Source organism: Orcinus orca, chromosome 11, assembly GCF_937001465.1.
Source record: "Orcinus orca chromosome 11, mOrcOrc1.1, whole genome shotgun sequence".
NCBI classification, from domain to species: Eukaryota; Metazoa; Chordata; class Mammalia; order Artiodactyla; family Delphinidae; genus Orcinus; species Orcinus orca.
In genome coordinates this window covers 7,367,423-7,380,431 of record NC_064569.1, presented here as the reverse complement: position 1 = coordinate 7,380,431, position 13,009 = coordinate 7,367,423, and the positions used below count along the sequence as shown (strand labels likewise).

The 13,009-nt window shown below is 43.0% G+C and overlaps 1 protein-coding gene and 1 pseudogene across 1 annotated transcript in view; both read right to left on the bottom strand.

Moving 5' to 3' along the window:
• The window catches only part of LOC101271792 (solute carrier family 2, facilitated glucose transporter member 3), a 76,267-nt gene that overhangs the window by 31,114 nt on the left and 32,144 nt on the right, over positions 1 to 13,009 (bottom strand). The window lies entirely within an intron of this gene.
• Positions 1,979 to 3,034, bottom strand: LOC117196334 (60S ribosomal protein L28-like; annotated as a pseudogene).

The following is a 13,009-nucleotide window of genomic DNA, read 5'->3' as shown; positions in this document are numbered from 1 at the left end:
CTCCAATCTTGAAAGCAGAAGCTGTGCTCATTTCATTTCATATCTCTTCCTCTAACACCATTTCCATCACCCTCTCAGTACTTGGCACAGTTCATTATTTAGAGTATTTTGGAGGAATTAAATAATTTCACTTTGGAGGAAGACAGTTCTGTATGGAAGAGAATGTACTGATTGGACATAAACTCTTATTGGTAAACCACAATGGCAACTAAAAGTTTATAATCTGTCTCTTGTCAATGTCACCAACACAACTCACCTTTCAAGCCCTACCTAATCAGTTAACTAGGCTTGCTCCTTGTCAATTTTTAAATGAAATTCAATTATTAATTTCTGTTGAACAATTAATTCATAAGAATGTCTTATGAAAACAACAATGAACTTTGCTGTTTAATACCATACCCCAAAGTTCTTTGAACATATGCCCTTATTTAGTACTGTCTCTTCAGAAACTTCATTTCATGCTTTTAAGTCTGTCGTCAATGCGAAGTGATTTTTTTTGGATCAAGTACTTTTTTTTTTTCTTTTGGCCACACCCCATGGCTTGCGGGATCCTAGTTTCCCAACCAGAGATTTAACCTGGGCCCACAGCAGTGAAAGCGCGGAGTCCTAACCACTGAACCACCAGGAAACTCCTTGGATCAAGTACTTTTGAATATTTGCAGAAATTAAATTGATTCTACCATACCATAGCATCATGTTTATTATACTTATTGCTAATAATCAATAATAAGTCAGAATATGCTCTAAACAATAGCTAGGAAGATAAATAGGTCATTATAGTTGACAAAGGCAGAGCTGAAGAAAAAGGAAGAACCAGGTTACTAAGAGGGGGAAGTGAGTGTCTATGTCACAATTCAAACCAAGGGGAAAAAAAAAACAACCCACTACCTTATACAACAACTGCCCACAATTCAGCCCCAAACTCTCCCCAGTGCCAACAGACACCCCACCAAAGATATTAAATGGAAAGTTCCAGGAATAATTCATAAGTTTAAAACTGCACGCTGCTTTGAGTAGCATGATGAAACCTTGTGTCATCCCGCTCCGTCCCACCTGGGGAGTGACATGCTAGACTAATTCTGAAAGTAAGCAGCACAGAGAAAAACCTCTGGGTTTATATAGAGAGACCCTCTCCAGTGTTTTCATAACTGGGCTTCTTCCAGGATTAGAGCCAAAAGAGACTCTCCTTGCTGAGCATCTTAGTGCTCCCCTGAAATGATCACCCACCACTGAAGCAGAAGCTCCTCTCTGACACCTCCCCTTACTGTGCTGCCTTGGGCAGGAACACAAATATCCTCCTCACTCACTGTTTACCTTTTTTTTTTTTTTTTTTTTTTTTTTTTTAGTGGTACGCAGGCCTCTCACTGTTGTGGCGTCTCCCGTTGCTCAGCGGCCATGGCTCACGGGCCCAGCCGCTCCACGGCATGTGGGATCTTCCCGGACCGGGGCACCAACCCATGTCCCCTGCATCGGCAGGTGGACCCTCAACCACTGCGCCACCAGGGAAGCCCTGTTTACCCTTTTTTAACACCCAGCAGAGACTTGGCACTATTAAGCTACCTATTTCCTCTTATTATCAACACTAGGATGAATAGGTAAGGTGAGAGAATAATTACAGTGTAGTGTAGTTGACTGGGCGGAGGATTAGAAGTCAAAAGAGTGAAATCTGAGTCCCACCTCTGGAACATGAAGCATTTAGACATTTGAACTGGTCATTTAACTTCTCTATATCTCAATTTCAGTATTTAACTGGAGGTCATAATACCCAGCTCAAAGAATTTTTGGGATAAAGAAATCAGATAATGCAAGTGGAAAGAAACCTGATAAACTCTAAAGCCCTAGCAAACAGTCATTTAGTCAGTCATTTATGCATTTTTCATCAACTGTTTATTGAATACCTACTGCATGCTAGCTACAGTTCTAGGCACAAGCTATATGAACGTCGCTAAGACAATGTCCCTCTCCTCATAGAGCTTAAAATTTAATGCAGAAGGCCTGTGAGAGGTTAATTTTATGAGCCAGCCTGGCTGGGCCACCATACCTAGATATTTGGTCAAGCATTATTCTGGATGTTTCTGTGAGGGTGTTTTGTTGTTGTTGTTTTGTTTTGTTTTTGCCCCCGGCTGACAGCTTTATTGCTGTGGGGAAGGGGACAGACGGCTCAGGAGCTCTTGGTGGGATGGGTCTGCTTCCTCGGCACCATCACAGGCTTCTGGCTGCGCAGGACGTTGCTGGCTCTGCAGAGGGCGGCCGTGCGCAAATCCGGGCGCTACTTGTTGTTTCGGATTATGTGCCAGATGCTGGTGAGGGGGGCCCGGGCCTTCTTGTTTATGCTGGTCCGCACGTAGGAGGTGGCCAACTTTCGCGAGCTGGATCTCTGCTTCGTGACCGCCACGACCCCTTCGCCGGCCGCCGCCGGCTCCACGCCCACAGTCTTGCGGTGAATGAGCTCATTGTAGCGGAAGGAGTTGCGGGCCTTCAGGTTATCGGGCTCGGTTGGCACATCTGCCTCTTCCTCTTGATCAAGAAGCTGGAGCACTTCTGCACGACCATCCATTGCGGATGCGCGGACATGGCGGCACCTCCTCTCGTTGCGACGGCCGGAGATGGAAAGAGGGGGGTGTTTGGGGATGAGATTTACATTTAAGTGATGGATTTCGAGTACAGCTGGTTGTCTTCCATAATGTGGGTGGGCCTTGTCTAATCAGTTGAAGACCTAACAAGAACAAAGGAGGGACACCTTCCTCCCCATCCCAACCCGGTCCCCCGCAAGAAGAATTCTACCAGCAGACTGTTTCGGACTTCAGCTGCAACGCCGGCTTTCCTGAGGCTCTAGCTTGATGGCCTTTGTACTTGAACTGCAGCAATGGCTCTTCCTCGGTCTCCAGCCTGCCAGCCCACCCTGCAGATTTTGGACTTGCCAACTTCTATAATCACATGAATAAATCCCTCAAAAAAAATCTTTTTCTACCTACAAGTGTCCCCTGCTTTTCGAAAGTACACTTTATGCCACTTCGCTTTCATGAAAGATACACAAACATTAGTACCTGTTTTCAGTAACCAAAAGAAATCGGAAGAGGATTTGCACTTTCAGGGAAAAAGGTGAAAAGTGAAAACAGCATTAAGTAAGCATTTGTTTTGCAAGAGCCAGTATAGAGACAGCAGCCAGCCCCAGCTTTGAGAGTGGCGCTGCAAGTTCCTTCCCCCGGATTTACACTCAGCATTTCAGCGTCAAGCTGCCATAGTTTTGAACTACGATTCTGAGCATCTCTGCTTTATCTTGATTTACTCTGTGCACCCGTTAGCAAGATGTGTCCTAAGGTAATTGCCTCTTTGTTTTATGCCATTTCAGCTTAAGAAAGGTTTCATACGAAGGCTGTACTTCCAGATAACTGGGGAAAAACCTGTATTTACACATTCTGTTGGTTCTGTTTCTTTGCAGAACCCTGACTAATACAGATTTTGGTACCAAGAAGTGGGGTGCTGCTATAACAAATACCTAAAAATGTGGGTAGACGCTGGAGGAGTTTTGAGACACACGCTAGAAAAAGCCTAGATCACCAGGAAGAAATGGTTGGTAGGAATATGAATGATAAAGGTGATTCTGGTGAAGTCTCAGATGGAAATGAGGAACATGTCATTGAAAATTTGGGGAAAGTTGATCCTTGTTATCAAGTACCAAAGAACTTGGTGGAATTGTGTTTTAGTGTTTTGTGGAAAGTAAACTTTGTGACAAAATAGGATATTTAGCTGAGGAGATTTCTAAGCAAACTGTTAAAGGTATGATTTCCCCTTGCTGCTTATAGTAATGTGAGAGGAGAGAAATAAATTGAAGGAGGAATTGTTAGGCAAAAAGGAACCAGAAATTGAGGATTTGGAAAATTCTGAGCCTATCCATATGGCAAAAAACAAGAAAGCTTGCTCCGGAGAGGACACCGTGGGTATAGCTGGAAAATCATTTGATAAAGGGATTAGGAGTGAAATTCCTGGGTTTAATCAGCCATCTCAGGGGAATCTAGCAATAGAGTTGGTGTTACACCAGCAGAAACACTGCCAGACTAGACTAAAAGGTGAAGAGATAAGACAAATTGAAGGAAGGCTATCAGACCTCTGAGATTCCACAGGATAGGGCAATCGATCTATCAACATGTGTTATCCTTTAAGGGAAGAGTGACCCTGATTCATGATGGTATCATGGGAATGATATCAGAGAGCTGCCACTCCCACCACAGACCCAGAGCACACAGGCCATTAGGGCAAGGCTCTCTCCTCCTCAGTTTCAGTGGGTTCAGGCCAGTGGCCAGGGCAGAGGGAGCAACAGGGCCACCTCAGTGGGCCTGGAGGTCAGAGCACTGAGCCAATGAGAATTATTTTTGAGACTTAAAATTTAATGGAATATTGATTTCATGGATATGACAACAAAAGCACAGGCAACAAAACCAAAAACAAACAAATGGGACTACATCAAACTTAAAACTTTTGCTCATCAAAGGACACAATAACAGAGTGAAAAGGCAACATATGGAATGGGAGAAAATATTTGCAAATCATATATCTGATAAGGGGTTAATATCCAGATTATATAAAGAACTCATCAACAAAATAATCAAATAAACTGATTAGAAAATGGGCCAAGGACACGAACAGGCATTTCTTCAAAGATGATATAAAAATGGCCAACAAGCATATGAAAAGATGCTAAACATCATTAACCATCAGAGGAATGCAAATTAAAACCACAATGAGATATCTCTCTTCACACTCATTAAGATGAAAAAAAAGAAAAAGAAAAGCTACCATCAAAAGAAAGAAAAGGAAAGCTACCATCAAGAAAAAGAAAGAAGGGGCTTCCCTGGTGGTGCAGTGGTTGAGAGTCCGCCTGCCGATGCAGGGGACACGGGTTCGTGCCCTGGTCCTGGAGGATCCCACATGCCGCGGAGCGGCTGGGCCCGTGAGCCATGGCTGCTGGGCCTGTGCGTCCAGAGCCTGTACTCCGCAATGGAAGAGGCCACAACGGTAGAGGCTCGCGTACCATACCGCAAAAAAAAAAAAAAAGAAAGAAAGAAAACCAGAAAATAACAAGTGTTGGTGAGGATGTGGAGAAATTGGAACTATTGTGCACCATTGGTGGAATTATAAAATAGTGCAACTGCTATGGAAAACAGTACGTCAGTTCCTCAAAAAATTAAATACTTCTAGGTACTGAAAGTATTGAAAGCAAGGGCTCATAGAGGTATCTGCACACCCATGTTCACAGCAGCACTATTCACAATAGCCAAAGGTGAAGCAACCCAAGTGTCCATCAGTGGTTGCATGGATAAATGAGCTGTGGTGTATACACACGATGGAATAGTATTCAGTCTTAAAAAAGAAGGAAATCTTGTCACATCCTACAACAGGATGAACCTTGAGGGTATTATGCTAACTGAACTAAATTAGTCAAAAAACACACTGTATGATTCCACTTAAATGAGGTGTCTAAAGTCATCAAACTCATAGAAACAGAAAGTTGCATGGTGGTTGCCTCTAGCTGGTGCCAGGAAGAAAAGGGGACCTGTGGTTTAATGGGTACAGAGTTTCAGGTTTTTGTTTTTGTTTTTGTTTAATTTTGTTGAAGTATAGTTGACTAACAACGGTGTGTTAGTTTCAGGTGCAGAGTTTCAGTTTTGCAAGATGAAAAAGTTCTGGAGATCTGTTTCACAACAATATGAATATACTTAACATTACTGAACTGTACAATTAAAAGTGGTTAGGATGGTGAATTTTATGTTATGTGTTTGTTACCACAATAAGAAACAGAAGGGAAAAAAATCTAATGGAATTTACCTTGCCAAGTTTTGGACTTGTTTGGGCCTCTTCACCCCTTCCTTCTTTCCGATTTCTCCCATTTTGGAAAGGGACTGTCTATCCTATGTCTGTCCTACCACCGCATTTTGGAAGCACATAACGTGTCTGCTTTCAGAGGTTCACAGCTGGAGAGGAATTTTGCCTCAGGTTGAATCATACCTCGAGTCTCACTCACACCTGATTTGGATGACATTCAGGTGAGACTGTAGTTGGAATGGATACTGGAATGGGTTAAGCCTTTGGCGGCTGTTAGGGTGGAGGTAATTGTACTTTACACGTGAGAAGGACATGAATTTGGGGGGGCCAGAGGGTGGGGTGTTACAGACTGAACTGTGTCCTCCTAAAATTCACATGTTGAACCCCTAACCTCCAGGACCTTAGAATGTGACTGTCTTTGGAGACAGGGCCTTTGAGGAAGTGATTAAGTTTAAGCGAAGTCATAAGAATGTGATGTAATCCAATGTGACTAGTGTTTTTATAAGAAGAGAAAGAGACACCAGGGGTGTGCACACAGAGGACAGGCCTTTTAAGGACACAGCAAGGAGGCAGCCACCTGCACGGAGACAGGTCTCAGGAGAAACCAGCCCTGATCTTGGTCTTCCAGCCTCTAGACCTATGAGAACATAAATTTCTGCTATTTAGGCCACCCAGGGACTTCCTGGAGGTCAAGTGGTTAAGACTCCACACTCCCAAAGCAGGGGGCACAGGTTCAATCCCTGGTCGGGGAACCAAGATTCCCGCATGCTGCTGTGCGGAGTGGCCAAAAAAAAAAAAAAAAAAAGCCACCCAGTCTGTGGTATTTTGTTATGGTAGCCCTAGCAGACTACTACAACAGACAACAAACAAACAAACAAATACATAATGTCAAGTAATGATAAGGGAGCACTTGGAAGAATATATGAGCAAGGTACGGTAATAAAGAGCTGGGGAGGATGGTTATTTAAGGCAGGGTGCTGAGGGTAGATCTCAGCAGAGATGACGTTTGAACAGAAACCTGAATGACGTGAGGGAGCAATTCTTGGGAGCGTTTGTGAGAAGACTGTTCCAAACGGAAGGCATTCCAAACACAAAGACGCCAAGCGAAGGATGTGCTCTTGGCCTGGTGCCAAAAGACTGAGGTGCAGGAGTGCGGTGAACCAGGGGCAGAGAGGATGGAAAAACTGTTGGAGAGAGAAGTAGGAGTCTGATCACGCAGGGGCATGGTAAGTGATGGCTTGGATCCTGGATTGTACTTTAAATGCGACAGGAATCCAGGAAGCTGCAAAGCCATTTTAGGTTTGGGGGTGAAGGAGTAACCTTAGTCGATTTATGTTTTTAAAAGGGTATTTGCTGTTGAATGGAGAAGATGAGAGAGGACAGCAAGAGTGGAAACAGAGACCAACTAGGAGGCCACCGGTCCAGGTGAGAAATGATGAGGGCTTGGACGACGGTGGTAGTAGTGGCAGTAGTGAGTCGTTGTATTTGAAATATATTTTCGAGATACAACCAACAGGAGTAACTAACTGGATGTTGGGCATGAGGAAAAAAAAAAAGGAGTCAAGAATGATCCTAAGGGTTTTGGCCTGGGTAACTGGAGTTGCCATTTACTTCAGTCAGGAAAACAGAGAGAGGAGGGGTCAAATCAAGAGCTTTGTTTTAGACATGTGAAGTCTGGGATATTGTTAGGATACTCACTAATAATAGTGCACTAATAATAGAACACTCTCCTTGTTTTCCCCGGATTCTGGCAATATACAGGTACAAAAGATATGGTTCCTGCCTTTACGGTCTCATGGAAGGGGGTGGAGAGTGTCATATAAACCAATTTTTTTTAATTAATAGGTTTTATTTGGGGGGAGCAGTTTCATGTTTACAGAAAAATTGCTTAGAAAGTACCCATATACTTCCTCACCTACCGTATTATTAACATCTTGCATTAGTATGTACATTTGTTACAACTGATGAACATTAATTGACATAGCTTAGTCACCCGAAGTCCATAGTTTACGTTAGGGTTCACTCTTCGTCTTGAACATTTTACAAATTTGGACCAGTCACCCATCATTACAGTATCATATGGAATAGTTCCACTGCCCTAAAAAAACTCCAGCTGTTCATCCCTCCCCCCACCCATCCCCCACCTCCAATTCTCGGCAACTAGAGATCATTTTACTCTCTACACAGTTTCGCCTTTTGCAGAACGTCATATAGTTGGAATCACACAGCATGTCGCCTTTTCAGACTGGCTACTTTCACTTACTAATGTGCATTTTAGGGTCCTCTATGCCTTTTCATGACTTGATAGCTCATTTCTTTTTAGTGCTGAATAATATTCCATTGTCCGGGTATACCATATTTTATCTCTTCACCCACTGAAGGACATCTCGGTTGCTTCCAAGTTTGGGCAGCTATGAATAAAGCTATTACCAATACTCACGTGCAGGTTTTTGTGTAGATGCAGCTTTTCAACTCATTTGGATAAATACCAAGGAATGTGATTGCTGGATTGTAAGCAAGTATTTTAAATGTCAATTTCTATACAAGGGCCAACAGGGAACACAGACTATTGCTTGCAGGAAGCAAAGAGCTTTCTTTGAGGTCCTTAAGTTTACTCTAGCAATGCTCTAAAACTATAAATGTCCTTCCTTCTCTGTATTACTATTAGTCTGACACTATCACCAGGATACCCCTGCCCGGCTCATTTACAGGAAGGCAGCCACTGAATAGCGATAACTGAAGGGCTCATGCTGACTCACATCCACCTTTTCAAAAAACCGTAAGCAAGTGCCAATCTATTGATGACGGAGGAAGCAAAGCCACTTTTCAGTACGTTTCATAATTAAATGTCTATGTTCTTTAAGCAGTGGTCTTCCCTAACTTTGGTGAGCCCAACTCCGCCGAAAAAAATCCATCAAGTTCTATACGAAGAAAAAAGCTACTGAAGCTCTAGGGTGGTGTTTATTCATACGGGGTTCTAAGATGGACCAGGCAGGTATACAGACCCCCTAAAAGTAAATGCAGATATTGTATTTCAGTGTACTTTTCTGAGGGGTAGGGGGACCATAATGAGCTCTTATCACAGTCCCCAAAAAGTGCAAGATCAGAAAACAGCCAAAGGAGCTGCCAAACCTTGGGTGTGTACGAAGGGGGAGGAGAAGAATCTGACCTCCCCTGGGTCATCAGATGAACAATAGTGTGGAGACCTCCGGCATTGTCTGCTTTCTCAGTGGTTCACCGCCCACTCTTAGAGAAGGTCTGGGCTCTAATTCCCTCCTAGCAGGGGGGAGGGCAAGAGTCCAATGCCCTCCTGGAGTGCAGGAATAGTGCTCCCTATTACTAAGGTACCTTAGCAAGAAGTAAAACCAATCCTCAGAACAGGGCGTAGTCTGAACAGGCTAAAAATCTTCACCTTCATGCATACACTTGGTCATGGTAATATTTTAGCATTGCCTTTAGCAACTCAAAGAGGAAGAGCTGTGAAACAGTAAAGGCAAAGGTCTCTCGAGCTAAACTTTGAATCGTGAGATCTCCTCATTAAAACTGTCCACACTATATGCAGACGACAGATTTTGTCCAGTGCCAAGCAGGTGCCACATACGGTTCTGGCCACTGTCCTTGTAACCATTCTATGTCTCCCACATAGGCTTCCTTTACAAGCGCCATGTGGTCTTTCTGTGTAGTGAAAAATCGACTTCCCTAATTTACACAGCTTTCTTACCAATAATTGAGGCCATTCGGACTTCTTGTTTTCAGCCTCAAATTGAATCAGGCAGTCACAGAAATATTTGGATGAGGCGGGCCCAGAAACCCAAGAATCTCTTCTGGTCTGTGTCTACCCAGTAGGTTAGCCCCGCCTGCCCGCGTTTTTTTTAGGAGGCTGCTACGTAAGAGAGTGCAGACGTGCTTCATAGACCGTAGACCGTCAGGCAAATTTCTGTGGCAACCAGTTCCATCACTCAAAGCTGACCAAAGTCTCCCCACCCTTTATACTTCTGCTTCTCCCCTCCTCCAACGGAATTTATTTCGTGCTAATGCTACCCAGGGATGCAGGCAGTATCTTTATCTCCCCTGTTGTGCTGTTTTTCCTCATCCTCTTTGCCTCTCCTTCTCCATTGGACATGAATCTGCACGATCCCGTGGTGTAAAGCCCTGAGTACTTCTTCCATGGTGGGATGCAGATTTATTGAATGAATGTGTACTTATTTCAAAAATGTGTGCAACGAACGAGTGTTTACTTTGATGGCGTGACCCTATAATCCTATAACTGTTTAAGTGTTCAAATCGGGGGGAAGTTACTTTGATTACAATCACAGTCTAAATTCTTTAAATATTAAGTTCCAGGTGGACTTTTTAATCCAACTTAATTCCAATTACACATAAATGGCTGTTTTAAGCTACTTGTAAATAAACAAGTTTATACATGCTTTTACAAAATTAAGAGGAGCAAGATAATCCATTAAATTTCATACTCTTGACAAGTGGCCCTTTAAGAGCTTTGAGTCTTAGCTTGATATTCTCGGGCCAGCTTCCTCTGGATACTATTAATAAGCAGAAACAGATCAACATACTGATAGCGAGAACGAGGAAGAAAGACAAATGGCCTGAAAAGCCCACAATGGGATATAGATCTGGGTTAATTCACTTATGCATTTGTTTACCTCTGCTATGTTGCCAGGCCCAGTTTCAGATACTGGGGATATTGTGGTGGTAAGAGAATGCCAGTCCCTGCTCTCGTGGAGCTTAAATTCAAGTGGATTGGGGTCATGTACACGTTTTTACTTTCTTTAAAAAATTTATTTTTGACTGCGTTGGGTCTTCGTTGCTGCATGTGAGCTTTCTCTAGTTGTGAGGAGTGGGGGCTACTCTTCGTTGTGGTGCGCGGGCTTCTCATTGCAGTGGCTTCTATTGTTGTGGTACACGGGCTCTAGGTGCGCGGGCTTCAGTAGTTGTGGCTCGCGGGCTCTAGAGCACAGGCTCAGTAGTTGTGGTGCACGGGCTTAGTTGCTCTGTGGCATGTGGGATCTTCCTAGACCAGGGCTCCAACCTGTGTCCCCTTCATTGGCAGGTGGATTCTTAACCACAGAGCCACCAGGGAAGCCCCGTTTTTACTTTTTATTTCTATTAAAAAATTTTTGGCGGGGGTGGGTTCCCTGGTTAGGATTCAGCGCTTTCAAGGCTGTGACCCAGGTTCAATCCCTGGTCGGAAAACTGAAATCTCACAAGCTGCTCAGTGCAGCCAAAAAAAACAAAAAACAAAAAAAACAAAATTCCTTTAAAGCAAGTGTAGCTAAGAGCATGGACTCTGGAGCCAGGCATCCTGGGTTTCAGTCCTAGCTCTGACACTTGCATTGTGTGATTTGGGGAAGGTCATTCAGCCTCACTGTGCTTCTATTTCCTCACCTGTAAAATGAAGGTAATAATAGAGTCTACTTCATAAGATTCATTATGAGAATGAAATCATTTAATATGAGTAAAGTACTTAGAATAGTGCCAGTATATATTAAGTGTCACCTAAGTGTTTGTCAAATTAACAACAACAAAAAAAAGAAACAAATGTATCTATTTAATTTCATAGCAGAATACACATGCTCAGAGCTACAGAAGCTACTGCAGGTCATGAATTAAAGCCTAGATCCCCATTTTTTTCCAAGAACCTAAAGACTTTCCAAAGATTCTCCAGTTACATGGGAGAAGTTCAAACAAATCATCACAGAACTATTCTCCCCTATAGTAGGAGTAAGAGGTTCTTGATAAACTGAAGATGTTTTTATTACATGCCTGGTTCTTATCAGGTTACGTCATTTACAATTCACAACAATAGTTTAAATTTATTATTATCATCCTCATTTGCCATGAGAAATCTATAAGTAATTTGTTCAAGGACCCACGATTTGGGGCAGAACTAGCTGTCTGACTGTACTATAGTATATTCCTGTAGATTAAGAGACAGATACAGCCAATGTAGGTTCAGAAAAAACTATCTAGGATAGCCAGTGTTTTCCTGTTCTCACCCCCTACCCTTTTCCTCCTAGAAATGGGGCCTATTCTTCCTCCCTTCTTAAGCAGCTGATCATAAACAGGAAGCATAGCTGGGTGCAGTAAGTCTGTGGCTGGGGATAAGTGGCTGTAGACAGACATCCTCCTAGGTGGAGCCTACCTGAGGGAAGAAGCACTCCTGCTACTTATAGGGTTGTCTTTGTCAACAAGAAACACCAAAAGGAAAAAAAAAAAAGAGGGGTATCCTTCAGGAATAATGGATTTGGGGAGCCCAGTGCCTGCTTTTGCACCACCCATAAACTAAGAACATTTTTACATTTTTGGAAAAAAATAAAAATAAGAACTATATTTCGTTGACTTGTAAAAACTATATAAAATTCAAATTTCAGTGTCCATAGGTAAAGTTTTACTGTACACAGCCATGCTCATTCATTTATACAAGGGCAGAGCTGAGTAGTTATGACAGAGACTCTATGGCCTGCAAAGCCTAAGATATTTAGTATCCCATGCTTTACAGTGAAGTTTGCCAACTTCCGAGTTAGGCAGTTGATGAATCAAGTGGAATAGGGCCATAAAGTTGTAAAAACCCACAGTATAGGGTTATACTAGGCCCAAGTCAGGGGAAAGAATGGGATGGGGCAGTGCAGCAGGAGGAGAGGGTGAAGAGAGAGAATGGAATACATCTGGGTGGGATACAGACATCCCGAGAAGTCAAAAACCTCTGAGGACTTCCTGTTAGAGAATGCAACAAAGTGGCCCACCAAGATGGAGATGCAAAAGGCCGGAGACTAAGCAATAGGAAATTCTCCAAATTTCTCTCACACCACATAATAGGGACTGGGAAAAACACTTACCAAGGTTGACTGTGACGTCCCAAACTGGTTCCCTAGGTTCACCCAGGGTTGATCTTTTTACTTATCTATATAGAAGCACAGTATAGATATTATTGGGCTGGCAAAAAACTTTGCTCGGGATTTTTCATAAGAGCTTATGGAAAAACCGGAACAAACTTTTTGGCCAACGCAGTATCACACCTAAATCCCTAAGCAGCTACTCTGAACATGGCACTGCCCTCCAAATATTTTTTCCATTTTATCGAGATATAAGTGACATACTGCCCTGTATAAGTTTAAGGTGTACGGCATAATGATTTGACTTGTGTACATCATGAAATGATTATCACAGT